Here is a 24445-nt window from a genome sequence, read left to right as displayed (position 1 = left end):
CTGTCCCAAACTTCATACGGTGATTGCTGGACCCAGCCTGAACGCGCACATATAAAACAGTAATAAACACCTACAGCGCCACCTGCTGGGGGTTGGAAACGTCTTTTTTTTCCACACCTCAAACTCCTCCTACAGATTTAATGCTACAGGCTTCAAACTTGGCCAGGTTACTCTTAAGACATGGGGGGAAAAATTCATGGAGAAACTTTACCAAACTCAGAATGGTGTGGGCGTGGCCAGGCGGTGAAAATCGTGTGATGGCGTTTGTGATTTGAAAGCCTTATCATGATCGCAAGGTCATGAAACTTGGCACACACGTCCACCCTGATGACCTCGTGCGTATGTAAAGGGTATCGTGTGTGGGCGGAGCAAAATGGCTCAGTGGCGCCCCCTAGAAATTTTCAAAAACCCCTCCGCATTTGGGTTTTTATGCGCTTGTAAGTATGCAGAGGGTATCGTGCGTGTGGGCAGAGCTTTAGCTCAAGCGTCCAGCGCATGCCCCAACATGCGTACATCCCAACGTACGCACACCTCGGTCCCGCTCACAGCTGCTTGCAGCTTTCTAGTTATTATTAGGGACCGAGCAGTGAAACTGCAAGGACCCTATTGTATCTGTAAGGTTTATTATTATTAGGGACCGAGCAGTGAAACTGCAAGGACCCTATTGTATCTGTAAGGTTTATTATTATTATTATTCTTTCTTTCTTATTCTTTGCAAAAGGTATGCGAAAACTCAGGAAATTTTGTGAGCGCCACCTGCCAGTCGACGACATGAAAGAATCTAAACTTTATGTTTTTGGGAGTCGCTCATTGACTCTGTAGCGCCCCCTATGATGCTTAAAAATGGTCCCCGCAATAGGATTAGTTTCGCGTGGGACGACGAAATTCGGTACACTCATTAATCATGCCCAGACGCACAAAAAAGTCTCTTGCCGCCATGGTCCCACGTACACAGGAAGGCGGCCATTTTGGATGGAAAGTGCGTTTTCGTGCCATTTTTGACCGATTCCACGCCTTGCTTAAGATCGAACTTGTCCTACAGATTTAATGCTACAGACTTCAAACTTGGCCAGGTTACTCTTAAGACATGGAGGGAAATATTCATTGGCCAACTTTTTCAAAACTTAAAGGGCGTGGGCGTGGCAACTCCTCAAAGTTTGATGACTCGCCATCACTCGCCACGAAAAATGAAGTCGCTTATAACTTCCACATATATTATCCAATCTGTCCCAAACTTCATACGGTGAATGCTGGACCCAGACTGAAAGCTCACATATAAAATAGTGACATCCACCTATAGCGCCACCTGCTGGTGGTTGGAAATGTCTTTTTTTTTCCACACCTCGCATTTGATCGAACTCCTCCTACATATTTAATACAAAAACCTTCAAACTTGGCCAGGTTGCTCTTAAGACATGCGCCGAAAAATTCATTGGCCAACTTTTTCAAAACTTAAAGGGCGTGGCCGTGGCGACGCCTCAAATTTATGATGCGTCATAAAAAATTAAGTCGCTTATAACTCCCACATACATTATCCAATCTGACCCAAACTTCATACGGTGAATGCTGGACCCAGCCTGAACGTGCACATACAAAAAAGTGATATCCACCTAGAGTGCCACCTAATGGTGGTTGGAAATGTCTTTTTTTCCCACACCTCGCATTTGATCAAACTCCTCCTACAGATTTTATGCTAAATGCTCCAAACTTGGCCAGATTACTCTTTAGCTAGGGGGGAAGAAAAATCTTGAGAAACTTTTCCAAACTCTGAACGGTGTGGGCGTGTTCAGGCGGTGAAAATCGTGTGATGGCGTTTGTGATTTGAAAGCCTTATCATCATCGCAACTTAATGAAACTTGGCACACACGTCCACCCTGATGACCTCGTACGTATGTAAAGGGTATTGTGTGTGGGCGGAGCCAAATGGCTCAGTGGCGCCCCCTAGAAATTTTCAAAAACCCCTCCGCATTGGGGTTATGATGTGCTCGTACGTACGCAGAGGGTATCGTGCGTGTGGGCAGAGCTGCGGCTCCAGCGTCCAGCGCATGCCCAACGTACGCACATCCCAACGTACGCACACCTCGGTCCCGCTCACAGCTGCTTGCAGCTTTCTAGTTATTATTATTCTTTCTTTCTTTCTTTCTTATTCTTTGCAAAAGGTATGCGAAAACTCAGGAAATTTTGCGAGCGCCACGTGCCGGTCGACGACATGAAAGAATCTAAACTTTATATTTTTGGGAGTCGCTTATTGGCTCTGTAGCGCCCCCTATGATGCTTAAAAATTGTCCCCGCAATAGGATTAGTTTCGCGTGGGACGACGAAATTCGGTACACTCATTCATCATGCCAAGACGCACAAAAAAGTCTCGTGCTGCCATGGTCCCACGTACACAGGAAGGCGGCCATTTTGGATGGAAAGTGCGTTTTCGTGCCATTTTTGACCGATTCCACGCCTTGCTTAAGATCGAACTTGTCCTACAGATGTAATGCTACAAACTTCAAACTTGGCCAGGTTACTCTTAAGACATGGGGGGGGAAATTCATGGAGAAACTTTTTCAAAACTTAAAGGGCGTGGGCGTGGCAACTCCTCAAAGTTCGATGACTCGCCATCACTCGCCACAAAAAATGAAGTCGCTTATAACTCCCACATACATTATCCAATCTGTCCCAAACTTCATACGGTGAATGCTGGACCCAGCCTGAATGCGTACATATTATCATAACGACATCCACCTATAGCGCCACCTGCTGGGGGTTGGTAACATCTCTTTTTTTCCACATCTCGCATTTGATCGAACTCGTCCTACATATTTAATGCTACAAGCTTGAAACTTGGCCAGATTACTCTTAAGACATAGGGGCAAAAATTCATGGAGAAACTTTTCCAAACTCTGGACGGTGTGGGCGTGGCTAGGCGGTGAAAATCTTGTGATGGCGTTTGTGATTTCAAAGCCTTATCATCATCTCAAAGTCATGAAACTTGGTACACACGTCCACCCTGACGACCTCGTACGTATGTAAAGGGTATCGTGTGTGGGCGGAGCAAAATGGCTCAGTGGCGCCCCCTAGAAATTTTCAAAAACCCCTATGCATTGGGGTTATTGTGTGCTCGTACGTACGCAATGGGAATCGTGCGTGTGGGCAGAGCTGCGCGACTACGGCGTCCAGCGCATGCCCCAACGTGCGCACATCCCAACGTACGCACACTCGGTCCCGCTCACAGCTGCTTGCAGCTTTCTAGTTATTCTTCTTATTCTTTGCAAAAGGTATGCGAAAACTCAGGAAATTTTGCGAGCGCCACGTGCTAGTCGACGACATGAAAGAATCTAAACATTATATCTTTGGGAGTTGCTCATTGGCTCTGTAGCGCCCCCTACGATGCTTAAAAATGGTGCCCGCAATGGGGTTAGTTTCGCGTAGGACAATGAAATTCGGTACACTCATTCACCATGCCCAGACGCACAAAAAAGTCTCTTGCCGCCATGGTCCCACGTACACAGGAAGGCGGCCATTTTGGATGGAAAGTGCGTTTTCGTGCCATTTTTGGCCGATTCCACGCCTTGCTTAAGATCGAACTTGTCCTACAGATTTAATGCTACAGACTTCAAACTTGGCCAGGTTACTCTTAAGACATGGGGGGGGGAATTCATGGAGAAACTTTTTCAAAACTTAAAGGGCGTGGGCGTGGCAACTCCTCAAAGTTCGATGACTCGCCATCACTCGCCACAAAAAATGAAGTCGCTTATAACTCCCACATACATTATCCAATCTGTCCCAAACTTCATACGGTGAATGCTGGACCCAGCCTGAACGCGTACATATTATCATAACGACATCCACCTATAGCGCCACCTGCTGGGGGTTGGAAACATCTCTTTTTTTCCACATCTCGCATTTGATCGAACTCGTCCTACAGATTTAATGCTACAAGCTTCAAACTTGGCCAGATTACTCTTAAGACAAGGGGGAAAAGAGTCATGGAGAAACTTTTTCAAACCTCAAAGGGCGTGGCCGTGGCGACGCCTCAAAGTTATGACTCGCCATGAAGAATTAAGTCGCTTATAACTTCCACACTCATTATCCAATCTGTCCCAAACTTCATACGGTGAATGCTGGACCAAGCCTGAACGCGTACATATTATCATAGTGACATCCTCCTATAGCGCCACCTGCTGGTGGTCGGAAATGTCATTTTTTGCCACACCTCACATTTTATAAAACTCCTCCTACAGATTTAATGCTACAAGCTTCAAACTTAGCCAGGTTACTCTTAAGACATGGGGGCAAAAATTCATGGAGAAACTTTTCCAAACTCTGAACAATTCGGGCGTGGTCAGGCGGTGAAAATCGTGTGATGGTGTTTGTGATTTGAAAGCCTTATCATCATCACAACGTCATGAAACTTGGCACACACGTCCATCCTGAACACCTCGTACGTATGTGAAGGGTATCGTGTGTGGAAGGAGCAAAGTGGCTCAGTGGCGCCCCCTAGGGTACTTAAAAATGGTCCACACATTGGGGTTAGTTTTGCGTGGGACGACGAAATTCGGTACACTCATTCATCATGCCCAGACGCACAAAAAAGTCTCATGCCGCCATGGTCCCACGTCCACAGGAAGTCGGCCATTTTGGATGGAAAGTGCGTTTTCGTGCCATTTTTGACCGATTCTACACCTTGTATAAGATCGAACTTGTCCTACAGATTTAATGCTACAGACTTCAAACTTGGCCAGGTTACTCTTAAGACATGGGGGGAAAAATTCATGGAGAAACTTTTTCAAACCTCAAAGGGCGTGGGCGTGGCGACGCCTCAAAGTTTGATGACTCGCCATCACTCGCCACAACAAATTAAGTTGCTTATAACTCCCACATACATTATCCAATCTGTCCCAAACTTCATACGGTGAATGCTGGACCCAGCCTGAACGCGTACATATTATCATAGTGACATCCACCCATAGCGCCACCTGCTGGTGGTTGGAAACATCTTTTTTTTTCACACCTCGCATTTGATCAAACTCCTCCTACATATTTAATGCTAAAATCTTCAAACTTGGCCAGGTTACTCTTAAGCTAGGGGGGAAGAAAACTCTTGAGAAGCTTTTCCAAACTCTGAACGGTGTGGGCGTGGCCAGGCGGTGACAATCGTGTGATGGCGTTTGTGATTTGAAAGCCTTATCATCATCGCAACTTAATGAAACTTGGCACACACGTCCACCCTGATGACCTCGTTCGTATGTGAAGGGTATCGTGTGTGGGCTGAGCAAAATGGCTCAGTGGCGCCCCCTAGAAATTTTCAAAAACCCCTCCTCATTGGAGTTATTATGTGCTCGTACGTACGCAGAGGGTATCGTGTGTGTGGGCAGAGCTGCGGCTCCAGCGTCCAGCGCATGCCCCAACGTGCGCACATCCCAACGTACGCACACCTCGGTCCCGCTCACAGCTGCTTGCAGCTTTCTAGTTAGGGACCGAGCAGTGAAACTGCAAGGACCCTATTGTATCTGTAAGGTTTATTATTAGGGACCGAGCAGTGAAACTGCAAGGACCCTATTGTATCTGTAAGGTTTATTATTATTCTTCTTATTCTTTGCAAAAGGTATGCGAAAACTCAGGAAATTTTGCGAGCGCCACGTGCTAGTCGACGACATGAAAGAATCTAAACATTATATCTTTGGGAGTTGCTCATTGGCTCTGTAGCGCCCCCTACGATGCTTAAAAATGGTGCCCGCAATGGGGTTAGTTTCGCGTAGGACAATGAAATTCGGTACACTCATTCACCATGCCCAGACGCACAAAAAAGTCTCTTGCCGCCATGGTCCCACGTACACAGGAAGGCGGCCATTTTGGATGGAAAGTGCGTTTTCGTGCCATTTTTGACCGATTCCACGCCTTGCTTAAGATCGAACTTGTCCTACAGATGTAATGCTACAAACTTCAAACTTGGCCAGGTTACTCTTAAGACATAGGGGGGGGGATTCATGGAGAAACTTTTTCAAAACTTAAAGGGCGTGGGCGTGGCAACTCCTCAAAGTTTGATGACTCGCCATCACTCGCCACAAAAAATGAAGTCGCTTATAACTCCCACATACATTATCCAATCTGTCCCAAACTTCATACGGTGAATGCTGGACCCAGCCTGAACGCGTACATATTATCATAACGACATCCACCTATAGCGCCACCTGCTGGTGGTCGGAAACATCTCTTTTTTTCCACATCTCGCATTTGATCGAACTCGTCCTACAGATTTAATGCTACAAGCTTCAAACTTGGCCAGGTTACTCTTAAGACATGGGGGGAAAGAGTCATGGAGAAACTTTTTCAAACCTCAAAGGGCGTGGCCGTGGCGACGCCTCAAAGTTATGACTCATCATGAAAAATTAAGTCGCTTATAACTTCCACATACATTATCCAATCTGTCCCAAACTTCATACGGTGATAGCTGGACCCAGCCTGAATGCGCATAGATAAAATAGTGACATCCACCAACAGCGCCACCTGCTGGTGGTCAGAAACGTCTTTTTTTTCCATACCTCACATTTTATCAAACTCCTCCCACAGATTTAATGCTACAAGCTTCAAACTTAGCCAAGTTACTCTTAAGACATGGAGGCAACAATTCATGGAGAAACTTTTCCAAACTCTGAACGGTGTGGGCGTGGCCATGCGGTGAAAATCGTGTGATGGCGTTTGTGATTTGAAAGCCTTATCATCATCTCAAGGTAATGAAACTTGGTACACACGTCCACCCTGACGACCTCGTACGTATGTAAAGGGTATCGTGTGTGGGCGGAGAAAAATGGCTCAGTGGCGCCCCCTAGAAATTTTCAAAAACCCCTCCGCATTGGGGTTATGCTGTGCTCGTAAGTACACAGCGGGTATCGTGCGTGTGGGCAGAGCTGCAGCTCCAGCGTCCAGCGCATGCCCAACGTACGCACATCCCAACGTACGCACACCTCGGTCCCGCTCACAGCTGCTTGCAGCTTTCTAGTTATTATTATTCTTCCGATTCTTTGCAAAAGGTATGCGAAAACTCAGGAAATTTTGCGAGCACCACCTGCCAGTCGACGACATGAAAGAATCTATACTTTATATTTTTAGGAGTTGCTCATTGGCTCTGTAGCGCCCCCTACGGTGCTTAAAAATGGTCCCCGCAATAGGATTAGTTTGGCGTGGGACAATGAAATTCGGTACACTCATTCATCATGCTCAGACGCACAAAAAAGTCTCATGCCGCCATGGTCCCACGTCCACAGGAAGGCGGCCATTTTGGATGGAAAGTGCGTTTTCGTGCAGTTTTTAGCCGATTCCACGCCTTGCATAAGATCGAACTTGTCCTACAGATTTCATGCTACAGACTTCAAACTTGGCCAGGTTACTCTTAAGACATGAGGGGAAAAATTCATGGGGAAACTTTTTCAAAACATAAAGGGCGTGGCCGTGGCGACGCTTCAAAGTTTGATGACTGGCCATCACTGGCCTCAAAAAATTAAGTCGCTTATAACTCCCACATACATTATCCAATCTGTCCCAAACTTCATACGGTGAATGCTGGACCCAGCCTGAACGCGTACATATTATCATAACGACACCCACCTATAGCGCCACCTGCTGGGGGTTGGAAACATCTCTTTTTTTCCACATCTCGCATTTGATCGAACTCGTCCTACAGATTTAATGCTACAAGCTTCAAACTTGGCCAGGTTACTCTTAAGACATGGGGGGAAAGAGTCATGGAGAAACTTTTTCAAACCTCAAAGGGCGTGGCCGTGGCGACGCCTCAAAGTTATGACTCGCCATGAAGAATTAAGTCGCTTATAACTTCCACACTCATTATCCAATCTGTCCCAAACTTCAAACGGTGAATGCTGGACCCGGCCTGAACGCGTACATATTATCATAGTGACATCCTCCTATTGCGCCACCTGCTGGTGGTCGGAAACGTCTTTTTTTGCCACGCCTCACATTTTATAAAACTCCTCCTACAGATTTAATGCTACAAGCTTCAAACTTAGCCAGGTTACTCTTAAGACATGGGGGCAAAAATTCATGGAGAAACTTTTCCAAACTCTGAACAATGTGGGCGTGGCCAGGCGGTGAAAATCGTGTGATGGTGTTTGTGATTTGAAAGCCTTATCATCATCACTACGTCATGAAACTTGGCACACACGTCCATCCTGACAACCTCGTACGTATGTGAAGGGTATCGTGTGTGGGCGGAGCAAAGTGCTTCAGTGGCGCCCCCTAGGGTACTTAAAAATGGTCCACACATTGGGGTTAGTTTTGCGTGAGACGACGAAATTCGGTACACTCATTCATCATGCCCAGACGCAAAAAAAAGTCTTTTGCCGCCATGGTCCCACGTACACAGGAAGGCGGCCATTTTGGATGGAAAGTGCGTTTTCGTGCCATTTTTGGCCGATTCCACGCCTTGCATAAGATCGAACTTGTCCTACAGATTTCATGCTACAGACTTCAAACTTGGCCAGGTTACTCTTAAGACATGGGGGGAAAGATTCATGGAGAAACCTTTTCAAACCTCAAAGGGCGTGGCCGTGGCGACGCCTCAAAGTTCGATGACTCGCCATCACTCGCCACAAAAAAAAAAGTCGCTTATAACTCCCACATACATTATTTAATCTGTCCCAAACTTCATTCGGTGAATGCTGGAACCAGCCTGAATGTGTACATATTATCATAGCGACATCCACCTATAGCGCCACCTGCTGGGGGTTGGAAACATCTCTTTTTTTCCACACCTCGCATTTGATCGAATTCGTCCTACAGATTTCATGCTACAGACTTGAAACTTGGCCAGGTTACTCTTAAGACATGGGGGGAAAAATTCAAGCAGAAACTTTTTCAAATCTCAAAGGGCGTGGCCGTGGCGACGCCTCAAAGTTGTGACTCGCCATCAAGAATTAAGTCGCTTATAACTTCCACACATATTATCCAATCTGTCCCAAACTTCATACGTTGATTGCTGGACCCAGTCTGAACGAGCACATATAAAATAGTGACATCCACCTACAGCGCCACCTGCTGGTGGTCGGAAACGTCCTTTTTTTTCACACCTCGCATTTGATCAAACTCCTCCTACATATTTCATGCTAAGCGATTCAAACTTGGCCAGGTTACTCTTAAGACATGAGGGCAAAACTTCATGGAGAAACTTTTCCAAACTCTGAACGGTGTGGGCGTGGCCAGAGGTGAAAATCGTGTGATGGCGTTTGCAACATGAAAGCCTTATCATCATCGCAAAGTCATGAAACTTGGTACTCACGTCCACCCTGACGACCTCGTACGTATGTAAAGGGTATTGTGTGTGGGCGGAGCAAAATGGCTCAGTGGCGCCCCCTAGAAATTTTCAAAAACCCCTATGCATTGGGGTTATTGTGTGCTCGTACGTACGCAATGGGAATCGTGCGTGTGGGTAGAGCTGCGCGACTACGGCGTCAAGAGCATGCCCAACGTGCGCACATCGCAACGTGCGCACATCGCAACGTGCGCACATCGCAACGTGCGCACATCGCAAAGTGCGCACATCCCAACGTACGCACACTCGGTTCCGCTCACAGCTGCTTGCAGCTTTCTAGTTATTATTCCGTCTTCTTCTTCTTCTTCTTCTTCTTATTCTTTGCAAAAGGTATGCGAAAACTCAGGAAATTTTGCGAGCGCCACCTGCCAGTCGACGACATGAAAGAATCTAAACTTTATATTTTTGGGAGTCGCTCATTGACTCTGTAGCGCCCCCTAAAATGCTTAAAAATGGTCCCCTTAATAGGATTAGTTTCGTGTGGGACGACGAAATTCGGTACACTCATTCATCATGCCCAGACGCAAAAAAAAGTCTTTTGCCGCCATGGTCCCACGTACACAGGAAGGCGGCCATTTTGGATGGAAAGTGCGTTTTCGTGCCATTTTTGACCGATTCCACGCCTTGCTTAAGATCGAACTTGTCCTACAGATTTAATGCTACAGACTTCAAACTTGGCCAGGTTACTCTTAAGACATGGGGGGGGGAATTCATGGAGAAACTTTTTCAAAACTTAAAGGGCGTGGGCGTGGCAACTCCTCAAAGTTCGATGACTCGCCATCACTCGCCACAACAAATGAAGTCGCTTATAACTCCCACATACATTATCCAATCTGTCCCAAACTTCATACGGTGAATGCTGGAACCAGCCTGAACACGCATAGATAAAATAGTGACATCCACCAACAGCGCCACCTGCTGGTGGTCAGAAACATCTTTTTTTTTCCACATCTCGCATTTGATCGAACTCGTCCTACAGATTTAATGCTACAAGCTTCAAACTTGGCCAGATTACTCTTAAGACATGGGGGGAAAGAGTCATGGAGAAACTTTTTCAAACCTCAAAGGGCGTGGCCGTGGCGACGCCTCAAAGTTATGACTTGCCATGAAAAATTAAGTCGCTTATAACTTCCACATACATTATCCAATCTGTCCCAAACTTCATACGGTGATATCTGGACCCAGCCTAAACGCGCATAGATAAAATAGTGACATCCACCAACAGCGCCACCTGCTGGTGGTCAGAAACGTCTTTTTTTTCCATACCTCACATTTTATCAAACTCCTCCCACAGATTTAATGCTACAAGCTTCAAACTTAGCCAAGTTACTCTTAAGACATGGAGGCAACAATTCATGGAGAAACTTTTCCAAACTCTGAACGATGTGGGCGTGGCCATGCGGTGAAAATCGTGTGATGGCGTTTGTGATTTGAAAGCCTTATCATCATCTCAAGATAATGAAACTTGGTACACACGTCCACCCTGACGACCTCGTACGTATGTAAAGGGTATCGTGTGTGGGCGGAGAAAAATGGCTCAGTGGCGCCCCCTAGAAATTTTCAAAAACCCCTCCGCATTGGGGTTATGCTGTGCTCGTAAGTACACAGCGGGTATCGTGCGTGTGGGCAGAGCTGCGGCTCCAGCGTCCAGCGCATGCCCAACGTACGCACATCCCAACGTACGCACACCTCGGTCCCGCTCACAGCTGCTTGCAGCTTTCTAGTTATTATTATTATTATTCTTTCTTTCTTTCTTTCTTTCTTTCTTTCTTTCTTATTCTTTGCAAAAGGTATGCGAAAACTCAGGAAATTTTGCGAGCGCCACGTGCCGGTCGACGACATGAAAGAATCTAAACTTTATATTTTTGGGAGTCGCTCATTGACTCTGTAGCGCCCCCTACGATGCTTAAAAATTGTCCCCGCAATAGGATTAGTTTTGCGTGGGACGACGAAATTCGGTACACTCATTCATCTTGCCAAGACGCACAAAAAAGTCTCAGGCCGCCATGGTCCCACGTCCACAGGAAGTCGGCCATTTTGGATGGAAAGTGCGTTTTCGTGCCATTTTTGACCGATTCCACGCCTTGCTTAAGATCGAACTTGTCCTACAGATTTAATGCTACAGACTTCAAACTTGGCCAGGTTACTCTTAAGACATGGGGGGGGAAATTCATGGAGAAACTTTTTCAAAACTTAAAGGGCGTGGGCGTGGCAACTCCTCAAAGTTCGATGACTCGCCATCACTCGCCACAAAAAATGAAGTCGCTTATAACTCCCACATACATTATCCAATCTGTCCCAAACTTCATACGGTGAATGCTGGACCCAGCCTGAATGCGTACATATTATCATAACGACATCCACCTATAGCGCCACCTGCTGGGGGTTGGTAACATCTCTTTTTTTCCACATCTCGCATTTGATCGAACTCGTCCTACAGATTTAATGCTACAAGCTTGAAACTTGGCCAGATTACTCTTAAGACATGGGGGGAAAGAGTCATGGAGAAACTTTTTCAAACCTCAAAGGGCGTGGCCGTGGCGACGCCTCAAAGTTATGACTCGCCATGAAGAATTAAGTCGCTTATAACTTCCACACTCATTATCCAATCTGTCCCAAACTTCATACAGTGAATGCTGGACCCAGCTTGAACGCGTACATATTATCATAGTGACATCCTCCTATAGCGCCACCTGCTGGTGGTCGGAAATGTCTTTTTTTGCCACACCTCACATTTTATAAAACTCCTCCTACAGATTTAATGCTACAAGCTTCAAACTTAGCCAGGTTACTCTTAAGACATGGGGGCAAAAATTCATGGAGAAACTTTTCCAAACTCTGAACAATTCGGGCGTGGCCAGGCGGTGAAAATCGTGTGATGGTGTTTGTGATTTGAAAGCCTTATCATCATCACAACGTCATGAAACTTAGCACACACGTCCATCCTGAACACCTCGTACGTATGTGAAGGGTATCGTATGTGGGCGGAGCAAAGTGGCTCAGTGGCGCCCCCTAGGGTACTTAAAAATGGTCCACACATTGGAGTTAGTTTTGCGTGGGACGACGAAATTTGGTACACTCATTCATCATGCCCAGACGCACAAAAAAGTCTCATGCCGCCATGGTCCCACATCCACAGGAAGGCGGCCATTTTTGATGGAAAGTGCGTTTTCGTGCAGTTTTTAGCCGATTCCATGCCTGCAAGATCGAACTTGTCCTACAGATTTCATGCTACAGACTTCAAACTTGGCCAGGTTACTCTTAAGACATGGGGGGGGAAATTCATGGTGAAACTTTTTCAAAACATAAAGGGCGTGGCCGTGGCGACGCTTCAAAGTTTGATGACTCGCCATCACTGGCCTCAAAAAATTAAGTCGCTTATAACTCCGACATACATTATCCAATCTGTCCCAGACTCCATACGGTGATTGCTGGACACAGCCTGAAAGCACACATATTATCATAGTGACATCCACCTATAGCGCCACCTGCTGGTGGTTGGAAATGTCTTTTTCTATCCACACCTCGCATTTGATCGAACTCGTCCTACAGATTTAATGCTATAGACTTCAAACTTGGCCAGCTTACTCTTAAGACATGGGGGGAAACAATCATGGAGAAACTTTTTCAAACCTCAAAGGGCGTGGCCGTGGCGACGCCTCAAAGTTATGACTCGTCATGAAGAATTAAGTCGCTTATAACTTCCACACACATTATCCAATCTGTCCCAAACGTCATACGGTGAATGCTGGACCCAGCCTGAACGCGCACATATAAAATAGTGACATCCACCTATAGCGCCACCTGCTGCTTTTTGGAAACGTCTTTTTTTCCCCACACCTCGCATTTTATCAAACTTCTCCTACAAATTTAATGCTACAACCTTCAAACTTGGCCAGGTTACTCTTAAGACATGGGGAGAAAAATATATTGAAAAACTTTTCAAAACTCTGAACAGTTTGGGTGTGGCCATGCAGTGAAAATCGCGTGATGGCGTTTGTGATTTGAAAACCTTATCATCGTCGCAAAGTCATGAAACTTGACACACACGTCCACCCTCTCAACCTCGTACATATGTAAAGGGTATCGTGTGTGGGCGGAGATAAATGGCTCAGTGGCGCCCCCTAGAATTTTTCAAAAACCCCTCCGCATTGGGGTTATTATGTGCTCGTACGTACGCAGAGGGTATCGTGTGTGTGGGCAGAGCTGCAGCTCCAGCGTCCAACGCGTGCCCCAACGTACGCATATCCCGACATACGCACACCTCGGTCCCGCTCACAGCTGCTTGCAGCTTTCTAGTTCTTTCTTATTCTTTGCAAAAGGTATGCGAAAACTCAGGAAATTTTGTGAGCGCCACGTGCCGGTCGACGACATGAAAGAATCTAAACTTTATATTTTTGGGAGTCGCTCATTGGCTCTGTAGCGCCCCCTACGATGCTTAAAAATTGTCCCCGCAATAGGATTAGTTTCGCGTGGGACGACGAAATTCGGTACACTCATTCATCATGCCAAGACGCACAAAAAAGTCTCAGGCCGCCATGGTCCCACGTCCACAGGAAGGCGGCCATTTTGGATGGAAAGTGCGTTTTCGTGCCATTTTTGACCGATTCTACACCTTGTATAAGATCGAACTTGTCCTACAGATTTAATGCTACAGACTTCAAACTTGGCCAGGTTACTCTTAAGACATGGGGGGAAAAATTCATGGAGAAACTTTTTCAAACCTCAAAGGGCGTGGGCGTGGCGACGCCTCAAAGTTTGATGACTCGCCATCACTCGCCACAACAAATTAAGTTGCTTATAACTCCCACATACATTATCCAATCTGTCCCAAACTTCATACGGTGAATGCTGGACCCAGCCTGAACGCGTACATATTATCATAGTGACATCCACCCATAGCGCCACCTGCTGGTGGTTGGAAACATCTTTTTTTTTCACACCTCGCATTTGATCAAACTCCTCCTACATATTTAATGCTAAAATCTTCAAACTTGGCCAGGTTACTCTTAAGCTAGGGGGGAAGAAAACTCTTGAGAAACTTTTCCAAACTCTGAACGGTGTGGGCGTGGCCAGGCGGTGACAATCGTGTGATGGCGTTTGTGATTTGAAAGCCTTATCATCATCGCAACTTAATGAAACTTGGCACACACGTCCACCCTGATGACCTCGTACGTATGTAAAGGGTATCGTGTGTGGGCGGAGCAAAATAGCTCAGTGGCGCCCCCTAGAAATTTTCAAAAACCACTCCTCATTGGAGTTATTATGTGCTCGTACGTACGCAGAGGGTATCGTGTGTGTGGGCAGAGCTGCGGCTCCAGCGTCCAGCGCATGCCCCAACGTGCGCACATCCCAACGTACGCACACCTCGGTCCCGCTCACAGCTGCTTGCAGCTTTCTAGTTATTATTATTCTTTCTTTCTTTCTTTCTTTCTTATTCTTTGCAAAAGGTATGCGAAAACTCAGGAAATTTTGCGAGCGCCATGTGCCGGTCGACGACATGAAAGAATCTAAACTTTATATTTTTGGGAGTCGCTCATTGACTCTGTAGCGCCCCCTACGATGCTTAAAAATTGTCCCCGCAATAGGATTAGTTTCGCGTGGGACGACGAAATTCGGTACACTCATTCATCATGCCAAGACGCACAAAAAAGTCTCAGGCCGCCATGGTCACACGTCCACAGGAAGTCGGCCATTTTGGATGGAAAGTGCGTTTTCGTGCCATTTTTGACCGATTCCACACCTTGTATAAGATCGAACTTGTCCTACAGATTTAATGCTACAGACTTCAAACTTGGCCAGGTTACTCTTAAGACATGGAGGGAAAAATTCATTGGCCAACTTTTTCAAAACTTAAAGGGCGTGGCCGTGGCGACGCCTCAAAGTTTGATGACTCGCCATCACTAGCCACGAAAAATGAAGTCGCTTATAACTCCCACATACATTATCCAATCTGTCCCAAACTTCATACGGTGAATGCTGGACCCAGATTGAAAGCTCACATATAAAATAGTGACATCCACCTATAGCGCCACCTGCTGGTGGTTGGAAATGTCTTTTTTTTTCCACACCTCGCATTTGATTGAACTCCTCCTACATATTTAATGCAAAAACCTTCAAACTTGGCCAGGTTGCTCTTAAGACATGGGCCGAAAAAATCATTGGCCAACTTTTTAAAAACTTAAAGGGCGTGGCCGTGGCGACACCTCAAATTTATGACTCGCCATAAAAAATTAAGTCGCTTATAACTTCCACATACATTATCCAATCTGTCCCAAACTTCACACGGTGAATGCTGGTCCCAGCCTGAACGCGTACATATTATCATAGTGACATCCACCTACAGCGCCACCTAATGGTGGTCGGAAACTTCATTTTTTTCCACACCTCTTATTTGATCAAACTCCTCCTACAGATTTCATGCTACAAGCTTCAAACTTGGCCAGGTTACTCTTAAGACATGAGGGCAAAACTTCATGGAGAAACTTTTCCAAACTCTGAACGGTGTGGGCGTGGCCAGAGGTGAAAATCGTGTGATGGCGTTTTTAATATGAAAGCCTTATCATCATCGCAAAGTCATGAAACTTGGTACACACGTCCACCCTGACGACCTCGTACGTATGTAAAGGGTATTGTGTGTGGGCGGAGCAAAATGGCTCAGTGGCGCCCCCTAGAAATTTTCAAAAACCCCTATGCATTGGGGTTATTGTGTGCTCGTACGTACGCAATGGGAATCGTGCGTGTGGGCAGAGCTGCGCAACTACGGCGTCCAGCGCATGCCCAACGTGCGCACATCCCAACGTACGCACACTCGGTCCCGCTCACAGCTGCTTGCAGCTTTCTAGTTATTATTATTATTCTTTCTTATTCTTTGCAAAAGGTATGCGAAAACTCAGGAAATTTTGCGAGCGCCACGTGCCGGTCGACGACATGAAAGAATCTAAACTTTATATTTTTGGGAGTCGCTCATTGGCTCTGTAGCGCCCCCTACGATGCTTAAAAATGGTCCCCGCAATAGGATTAGTTTCGCGTGGGACGACGAAATTCGGTACACTCATTCATCATGCCCAGACGCACAAAAAAGTCTCAGGCCGCCATGGTCACACGTCCACAGGAAGTCGGCCATTTTGGATGGAAAGTGCGTTTTCGTGCCATTTTTGACCGATTCCACACCTTGTATAAGATCGAACTTGTCCTACAGATTTAATGCTACAGACTTCAAACTTGGCCAGGTTACTCTTAAGACATGGAGGGAAAAATTCATTGGCCAACTTTTTCAAAACTTAAAGGGCGTGGCCGTGGCGACGCCTCAAAGTTTGATGACTCGCCATCACTCGCCACGAAAAATGAAGTCGCTTATAACTCCCACATACATTATCCAATCTTTCCGAAAGTTCAACCGGTGATTGCTGGACCCAGCCTGAGCGCGCACATGTAAAATAGTGACATCCACCTATAGCGCCACCTGCTGGTGGTTGGAAATGTCTTTTTTTTTCCACACCTCGCATTTGATCAAACTCCTCCTACAGATTTCATGCTACAAGCTTCAAACTTGGCCAGGTTACTCGTAAGACATGGGGGGAAAAAATCATTGGCCAACATTTTCAAACCTCAAAGGGCGTGGCCGTGGCGACGCCTCAAATTTATGACTCGCCATAAAAAATTAAGTCGCCCATAACTCCCACATACATTATCCAATCTGTCCCAAACGTCATACGGTGATTGCTAGACCCAACCTGAACGCGCACATATAAGATAGTCATATACACCTACAGCGCCACCTACTGGTGATCGGAAACGTCTTTTTTTTCAACAACTCGCATTTGATCAAACTCCTCCTACAGATTTCATGCTACAAGCTTCAAACTTGGCCAGGTTACTCTTAAGACATGGGGGGAAAAAATCATTGGCCAACTTTTTCAAAACTTAAAGGGCGTGGCCGTGGCGACGCCTCAAATTTATGACTCGCCATAAAAAATTAAGTCGCTTATAACTCCCACATACATTATCCAATCTGTCCCAAACTTCATACGGTGAATGCTGGACCCAGCCTGAACGTGCACATATAAAAAAGTGATATCCACCTACAGCGCCACCTAATGGTGGTTGGAAACTTCATTTTTTTCCACACCTCTTATTTGATCGAACTCCTTCTACATATTTCATGCTAAAATCTTCAAACTTGGCCAGGTTACTCTTAAGACATGAGGGCAAAACTTCATGGAGAAACTTTTCCAAACTCTGAACGGTGTGGGCGTGGCCAGAGGTGAAAATCGTGTGATGGCGTTTGCAAAATGAAAGCCTTATCATCATCGCAAAGTCATGAAACTTGGTACTCACGTCCACCCTGACGACCTCGTACGTATGTAAAGGGTATTGTGTGTGGGCGGTGCTAAATGGCTCAGTGGCGCCCCCTAGAAATTTTCAAAAACCCCTATGCATTGGGGTTATTTTGTGCTCGTACGTACGCAGAGGGTATCGTGCGTCTGGGCAGAGCTGCAGCTCCAGCGTCCAGCGTATGCCCCAACGTACGCACATCCCAACGTACGCCACCTCGGTCCCGCTCACAGCTGCTTGCAGCTTTCTAGTTATTATTATTATTATTCTCTCTTTCTTTCTTATTCTTTGCAAAAGGTATGCGAAAACTCAGGAAATTTTGCGAGCGCCACCTGCCAGTCGACGACATGAAAGAATCTAAACTTTATATTTTTGGGAGTCGCTCATTGACTCTGTAGCGCCCCCTAGGATGCTTAAAAATGGTCTCCGCAATAGGATTAGTTTCGCGTGGGACGACGAAATTTGGTACACTCATTCATCATGCCCAGACGCACAAAAAGGTCTATTGCCGCCATGGTCTCACGTACACAGGAAGGCGGCCATTTTGGATGGAAAGTGCGTTTTCGTGCCATTTTTGACCGATTCCACGCCTTGCTTAAGATCGAACTTGTCCTACAGATTTAATGCTACAGACTTCAAACTTGGCCAGGTTACTCTTAAGACATGGGGGGAAAAATTCATGGAGAAACTTTTTCAAACCTCAAAGGGCGTGGGCGTGGCGACGCCTCAAAGTTTGATGACTCGCCATCACTCGCCACAACAAATTAAGTTGCTTATAACTCCCACACTCATTATCCAATCTGTCCCAAACTTCATACGGTGAATGCTGGACACAGCCTGAACGCGCACATATTATCATAGTGACATCCACCCATAGCGCCACGTGCTGGTGGTTGGAAACATCTTTTTTTTTTTCACACCTCGCATTTGATCAAACTCCTCCTACATATTTAATGCAACAACCTTCAAACTTGGCCAGGTTACTCTTAAGCTAGGGGGGAAGAAAACTCTTGAGAAGCTTTCCCAAACTCTGAACGGTATGGGCACGGCCAGGCGGTGACAATCGTGTGATGGCGTTTGTGATTTGAAAGCCTTATCATCATCGCAACTTAATGAAACATGGCACACACGTCCACCCTGATGACCTCGTACGTATGTAAAGGGTTTCGTGTGTGGGCGGAGCAAAATGGCTCCGTGGCGCCCCCTAGAAATTTTCAAAAACCCCTCCGCATTGGAGTTATTATGTGCTCGTACGTACGCAGAGGGTATCGTGCGTGTGGGCAGAGCTGCGGCTCCAGCGTCCAGCGCATGCCCCAACGTGCGCACATCCCAACGTACGCACACCTCGGTCCCGCTCACAGCTGCTTGCAGCTTTCTAGTTATTATCATTCTTTCTTATTCTTTGCAAAAGGTATGCGAAAACTCAGGAAATTTTGCGAGCGCCACCTGCCAGTCGACGACATGAAAGAATCTAAACTTTATATTTTTGGGAGTCGCTCATTGACTCTGTAGCGCCCCCTATGATGCTTAAAAATGGTCCCCTTAATAGGATTAGTTTCGCGTGGGACGACGAAATTCGGTACACTCATTCATCATGCCCAGACGCAAAAAAAAGTCTCTTGCCGCCATGGTCCCACGTACACAGGAAGGCGGCCATTTTGGATGGAAAGTGCGTTTTCGTGCCATTTTTGACCGATTCCACGCCTTGCTTAAGATCGAACTTGTCCTACAGATTTAATGCTACAGACTTCAAACTTGGCCAGGTTACTCTTAAGACATGGGGGGGAAAATTCATGGGGAAACTTTTTCAAAACATAAAGGGCGTGGTTGTGGCGACGCCCCAAAGTTTGACTCGCCATCACTCGCCACAAAAAATTAAGTCGCTTATAACTCCCACAAACATCATCCAATCTGTCCCAAACTTCATACGGTGATTGCTGGACCCAGCCTGAACGCGCACATATTAACATAGTGAAATCTTCCTATAGCGCCACCTGATGGTGGTTGGAAATATCTTTTTTTTTCCACACCTCGCATTTGATCAAACTCCTCCTACAGATTTCATGCTACAAGCTTCAAACTTGGCCAGGTTACTCTTAAGACATGGGGGAAAAGAATTATGGAGAAACTTTTCCAAACTCTGAACGGTGTGGGCGTGGCCAGGCGGTGAAAATCGTGTGATGGCCTTTGTGGTTTGAAAGCCTTATCATCATCGTAAAGTCATGAAACTTGGCACACACATCCACCCTGACGACCTCGTACGTATGTGAAGAGTATCGCGTGTGGGCGGAGCAATATGGCTCAGTGGCGCCCCCTAGAAATTTTCAAAAACCCCTCCGCATTGGGGTTATTATGTGCTCGTACGTACGCAGAGGGTATCATGCGTGTGGGCAGAGCTGCGCGGCTACGGCGTCCAGCGCATGCCCCAACGTGCGCACATCCCAACGTACGCACACTCAGTCCCGCTCACAGCTGCTTGCAGCTTTCTAGTTGGCTTTGTTCTTAGACATTATGAATTCATATTCTGTATTTTACTAAATAATAGACTCATGGCCGGGTGACCGACAAGGTGTCCATCTGAAATTCTGGAAGGCGTGCCCATCATGCAAAGACGATGATAGAACAACCACACGATATTCAACCACTGTGAACAAAATTATCCCAAAAGAAGATTAGTTAGGGATAAGGGGTGGTAAAGACCCCTTCATGGACGTGAAGTGCTCGTAACCTCTCCTTCCGAGTTAGCTCCGGATCAGACTGCTGAACTGAGGTTCAGCCAGGAGGAGAACCAAACACCAAGCAGTGACAGGAGTGGCAGAAGAGACTGAGCTGCACTACACGACCCGGCACATGGTCATCATAAAAATTTTCACTTAGAAAGAAATTGTCAGTTATTACACATCATTGTATCATTTATAATCATCATTTCTCAACAGGGTCATATGCTCATATTCATATGCCTTGGTTAAATTTGTGTTGGTTTTGTTTTCATTTTCCGGAATGCTTTTCGTTTAATCATTTAGTTCATTCCTCTTTCATATTGTTGCTGATTCATTATAAGTTTACAAATTACCAATCATAGCCAATCATAAGTATGTCCATTGGCATTGGTGTGAGTCAACTGTTCGGAGCGGGACCTTAGGTACTGAAAGGTAATGAAGTAGTCGGTCGCCAAGTGGAAATGGGGCCATTGGAGAATTTTCCCGGATATCAGGCATCAGGTTTTTTGCTCCTATTCGCTGCGAACAGTGGACGATCCTGATGGTAATGTTAATTGCCTTAAGCAATGTTTGAGTTTCAATATTTTAGAAATCTTTGGTAGTTTAGTTAATCATTGTTATGTGTTGTGATGGTACTCCTGGGTGAGCAGGGCCCTGACACTGCTCAAACCAAATACACACAGAATAATATCAAGAAATATTAAAACATTTATACATATAGTCCTTGCATACATGTAGAGGCGTGATATTTATAAAAAATGTGCTCATTGCAGAGTTCTGATCAGTTGAGTAATGAAGGTTGAACTATTCTAGGAAAGAGGTTCTGTTCCCAGCATCATGATAAACATTCCTGATATAGAAGGTTTAGCTAAAGCATTAGAATTGTATTACTATTTCCACATGCATGTGCAATGACTTGCTTGCTGCTGATAATCGCAAAGAAGAACAGCTAAAATCATGCCAAAAAGGGGAAATGTTATAATTGGCTTTGTTCTTAGACATTATGAATTCAAATTCTGGGTCACGTCCATGGGGTTTTTCACCATGTTTTTAGTTCCAGTTTAGTTCTTAGTTTTACCATGCTTTAGTTTTCTGTCATGTCTTTAGTTTTCAAGCTCAAGTTTGTTTTTAGTTTTGCCCTGTTTTAGTTCTTTCTCATGCCTTAGTTTTCTAGTCCAGTCCAGTGTTTAGTTTTGCCATTTTTTCCCCATAGTTGTGTTATATCAGGGTGTTGTTGATACTGGTGTTAAAAAAAATGGATTGGTGTTGATGAAATCACGTCCTGACGTCCTTACGCAAGAGTTCTAGAATGTTTAAGGATTTGAAGAAAATTTTCCAAGCCAGCAATCGCCATCTTGTTTTTCCACGAGACCCGGAGAAGTTGGTCGTTCTGAATCTGGAATTTTGGAGGACCTTTGTCAAAACCACCGCACAAGGTAAACGAAACGTGTGAAACTTTATGTAATTATGTACAGAGAATACATTAGTATTATCTTGATCTGAAACTCTGCTGTTGTCTTAAACCAAGCTCCGCTAGTCAGATTCCATACTGGTGTAATGTGGCTAACCCGGGGTCATAAGCTAACTTCATATTATAGTTTCTTACGACTGATACAGATATTGACAAATTCAAACAGAATTATTGTTTGCGTTTCAAAATAGGTTGAGTATCGGGCTGTTTCACATATTAAAAAAAAAAAAAAGAATTGTGTAATGTTGGTGGCATCCTCCAGCTACTTCGCTGTTTGCCTTGCTTCTTTAGCCACGTGGTGCGAGTATGAAACTAGCATTAACCTTCCGGTAGGTTATTATACTTGACCTGGGCCCTTAATGTTATATTTGTCTCTGTTTGCTATCTGTAACTTAACAATTCGTAACAGGATATCATGTAGGTATCCAGTTGCCGTTATAAGCGAGTTTATTGTCGCCTGACTGTGTTCCATTTTCGCATTAGGGAATGCTCGTCCAGGTAAGGTTCCAGGGTAAAGCGAAGTGGGTACGTGTCCCCACGAATGATGATCGCTTCGACTACAGGGGATTCGTTGACGAGGGTAAGTTAGACCCATTTTTGCCATTTTCACCTGCGGTGTCTTATCAATAAAAAGGGTGGCATAGCATATCATTGTCGTTATGAAAACTGCTGCTTTACACCATACACCGTCAAAGAACTTTATTACACATGAGGTTGGTCTTTTTTTCCCCAACGGGTTGCCTTGCAAGCGACGACAAGAGTAGACGACGCGTTGTACCAACACACGGAATAAACTAGTGGGAAATAATGCACGTATGATATCAGTCTGAGTGAGAGTATTGCACTTCGTTTGGTCGTGCAACCTGCCGTCGGGGAGAGGGGGAGGACACGCGCACCTCTCTCTCTCTCTCACGAACAGCGTGCACGGTGTGTAGCTTGTAAACTTAAACTATTGTCGTAGGAGATGGCGGTGGATCTCATTCAGTGAGAATTTGTGGATGTTACTGCACCCTTCTCACAACAATTGAAAAGTTATTCATATGCGTGTCTATGGTTCATAGGTATGGGATCATTTGAGGTATACATTGCTTGCAATGTATGCTGTTGCTTTCAGAGTTTCAAAAGTAAACGTTAAATTCATGGTGGAAGTAAAAACACAACTCTACTGGTTAATACTTATGTTAAGTACTCAAGATAAGTTACTTGTGTTAGAAGGTAACGTTTTTTTTTTTGTTTGTTTTTTTTTACTTTTACCTTTACTGGTGAAATTCAGCTTCCTAATGTTGACGGCATTAATGCAACCCCAAACACTTGTCTTTGTACTGCTCACTTGGTTACCACCACACATTACAGTTAAGCATGGTACTGGGACTGACATGGTTTTGGGCTGCATGAAGTCTGTCAACATTGGGAAGCTGAATTTCACTAAAAGAAACATACATGTCAACATGTACCATGACTACTGAAGCAGATCATGATCTTCTCTATGGGATTTTAACATAGGGGTGTGCTCACTTTTTTGGTTTCACAAAAAAGAAATTTAAGTATTATTGACCTTGCTTTTCAGCTATATTTTCATGTCATTGGCCTATTATTATGCTTATTTCAACTATGTACAATGCTATGAGGTAAAACAAAAACGTGGTTAAGAAGATTGATGATTACTTTTGGTTCAAGTAGTATGTCTCATGCAATTACTACATACTTGGAATATTGGAAATCTGTTGTATAAATTCTATCATCAAACTATTTACAGGGGAATTTACTTTTGTGTTTTGGTCCTTAGTTTCAGCTAAATTCAACTTGCCAGGTGGGTCTGATGTGGACCTGAAAGACTCCTCCGGAGTGGATGTGGAGGATGATATCTTTGATGAGCTACTGAGATCAGCTACGGTGTCTTTCAAGGCATTCGTGAAGAACTCTGGAAAAAAAAAATCTTAACATATACGTTGTCTAGGGCATTTGCAGGTTTTTATTTGTACGTCGTCATAATAATGATACATTTTATTTGGAAGAGCGTTTCTAAACACTGAAGGTCACTTAACATTAAATCATCAGTAAAAGCAGACACAATAGCCCATAAAAAAGAAAAAGCACATAAAAGTAAATAAAGAGGAGGGGAAAAAATGAATTAACATTGCAATCAAAGAGAATAGGCTAAGTGGAACAGATGGGTTTTCTGTCTTGATTTAAAGAGGGGAAGAGAGTTGATGTTAAGGATGTTCAGGGGGAAGAGAGTGTCAGAGTTGGGGAGCAGAGCAACTGAAAGTTCTGCTCCCCATGGTAGAGAGCAGAGGGGGCAGTGAGGAGGCGTGTGAAGATGACGTGAAATGCCTGATTTACTACAGTATTGTATAGATGTCAGCTTTGTTTAATGCCTTTCACCTTCACTCATATCTTCAGCTGATAATGAGGTGTTTGAAGCCTCGTTCTGCTCTGATGAGGGGACATCGTTTTCACCTGAGTCTACGTCATCAATTGGGTCTGGAAGCTCCTCGATAAGTACAGCCTCCACCGTGATTACAGAGAGCACCAAAGCACAGAGAAGGCAACTGATTGAGGGACCACCCGACAGCAAAGTGGCAAAAGACGTGAGCTATT

This window comes from Odontesthes bonariensis, chromosome 20, assembly GCF_027942865.1.
Source record: "Odontesthes bonariensis isolate fOdoBon6 chromosome 20, fOdoBon6.hap1, whole genome shotgun sequence".
NCBI classification, from domain to species: domain Eukaryota; kingdom Metazoa; phylum Chordata; class Actinopteri; order Atheriniformes; family Atherinopsidae; genus Odontesthes; species Odontesthes bonariensis.
This window is presented reverse-complemented; position numbering follows the sequence as displayed.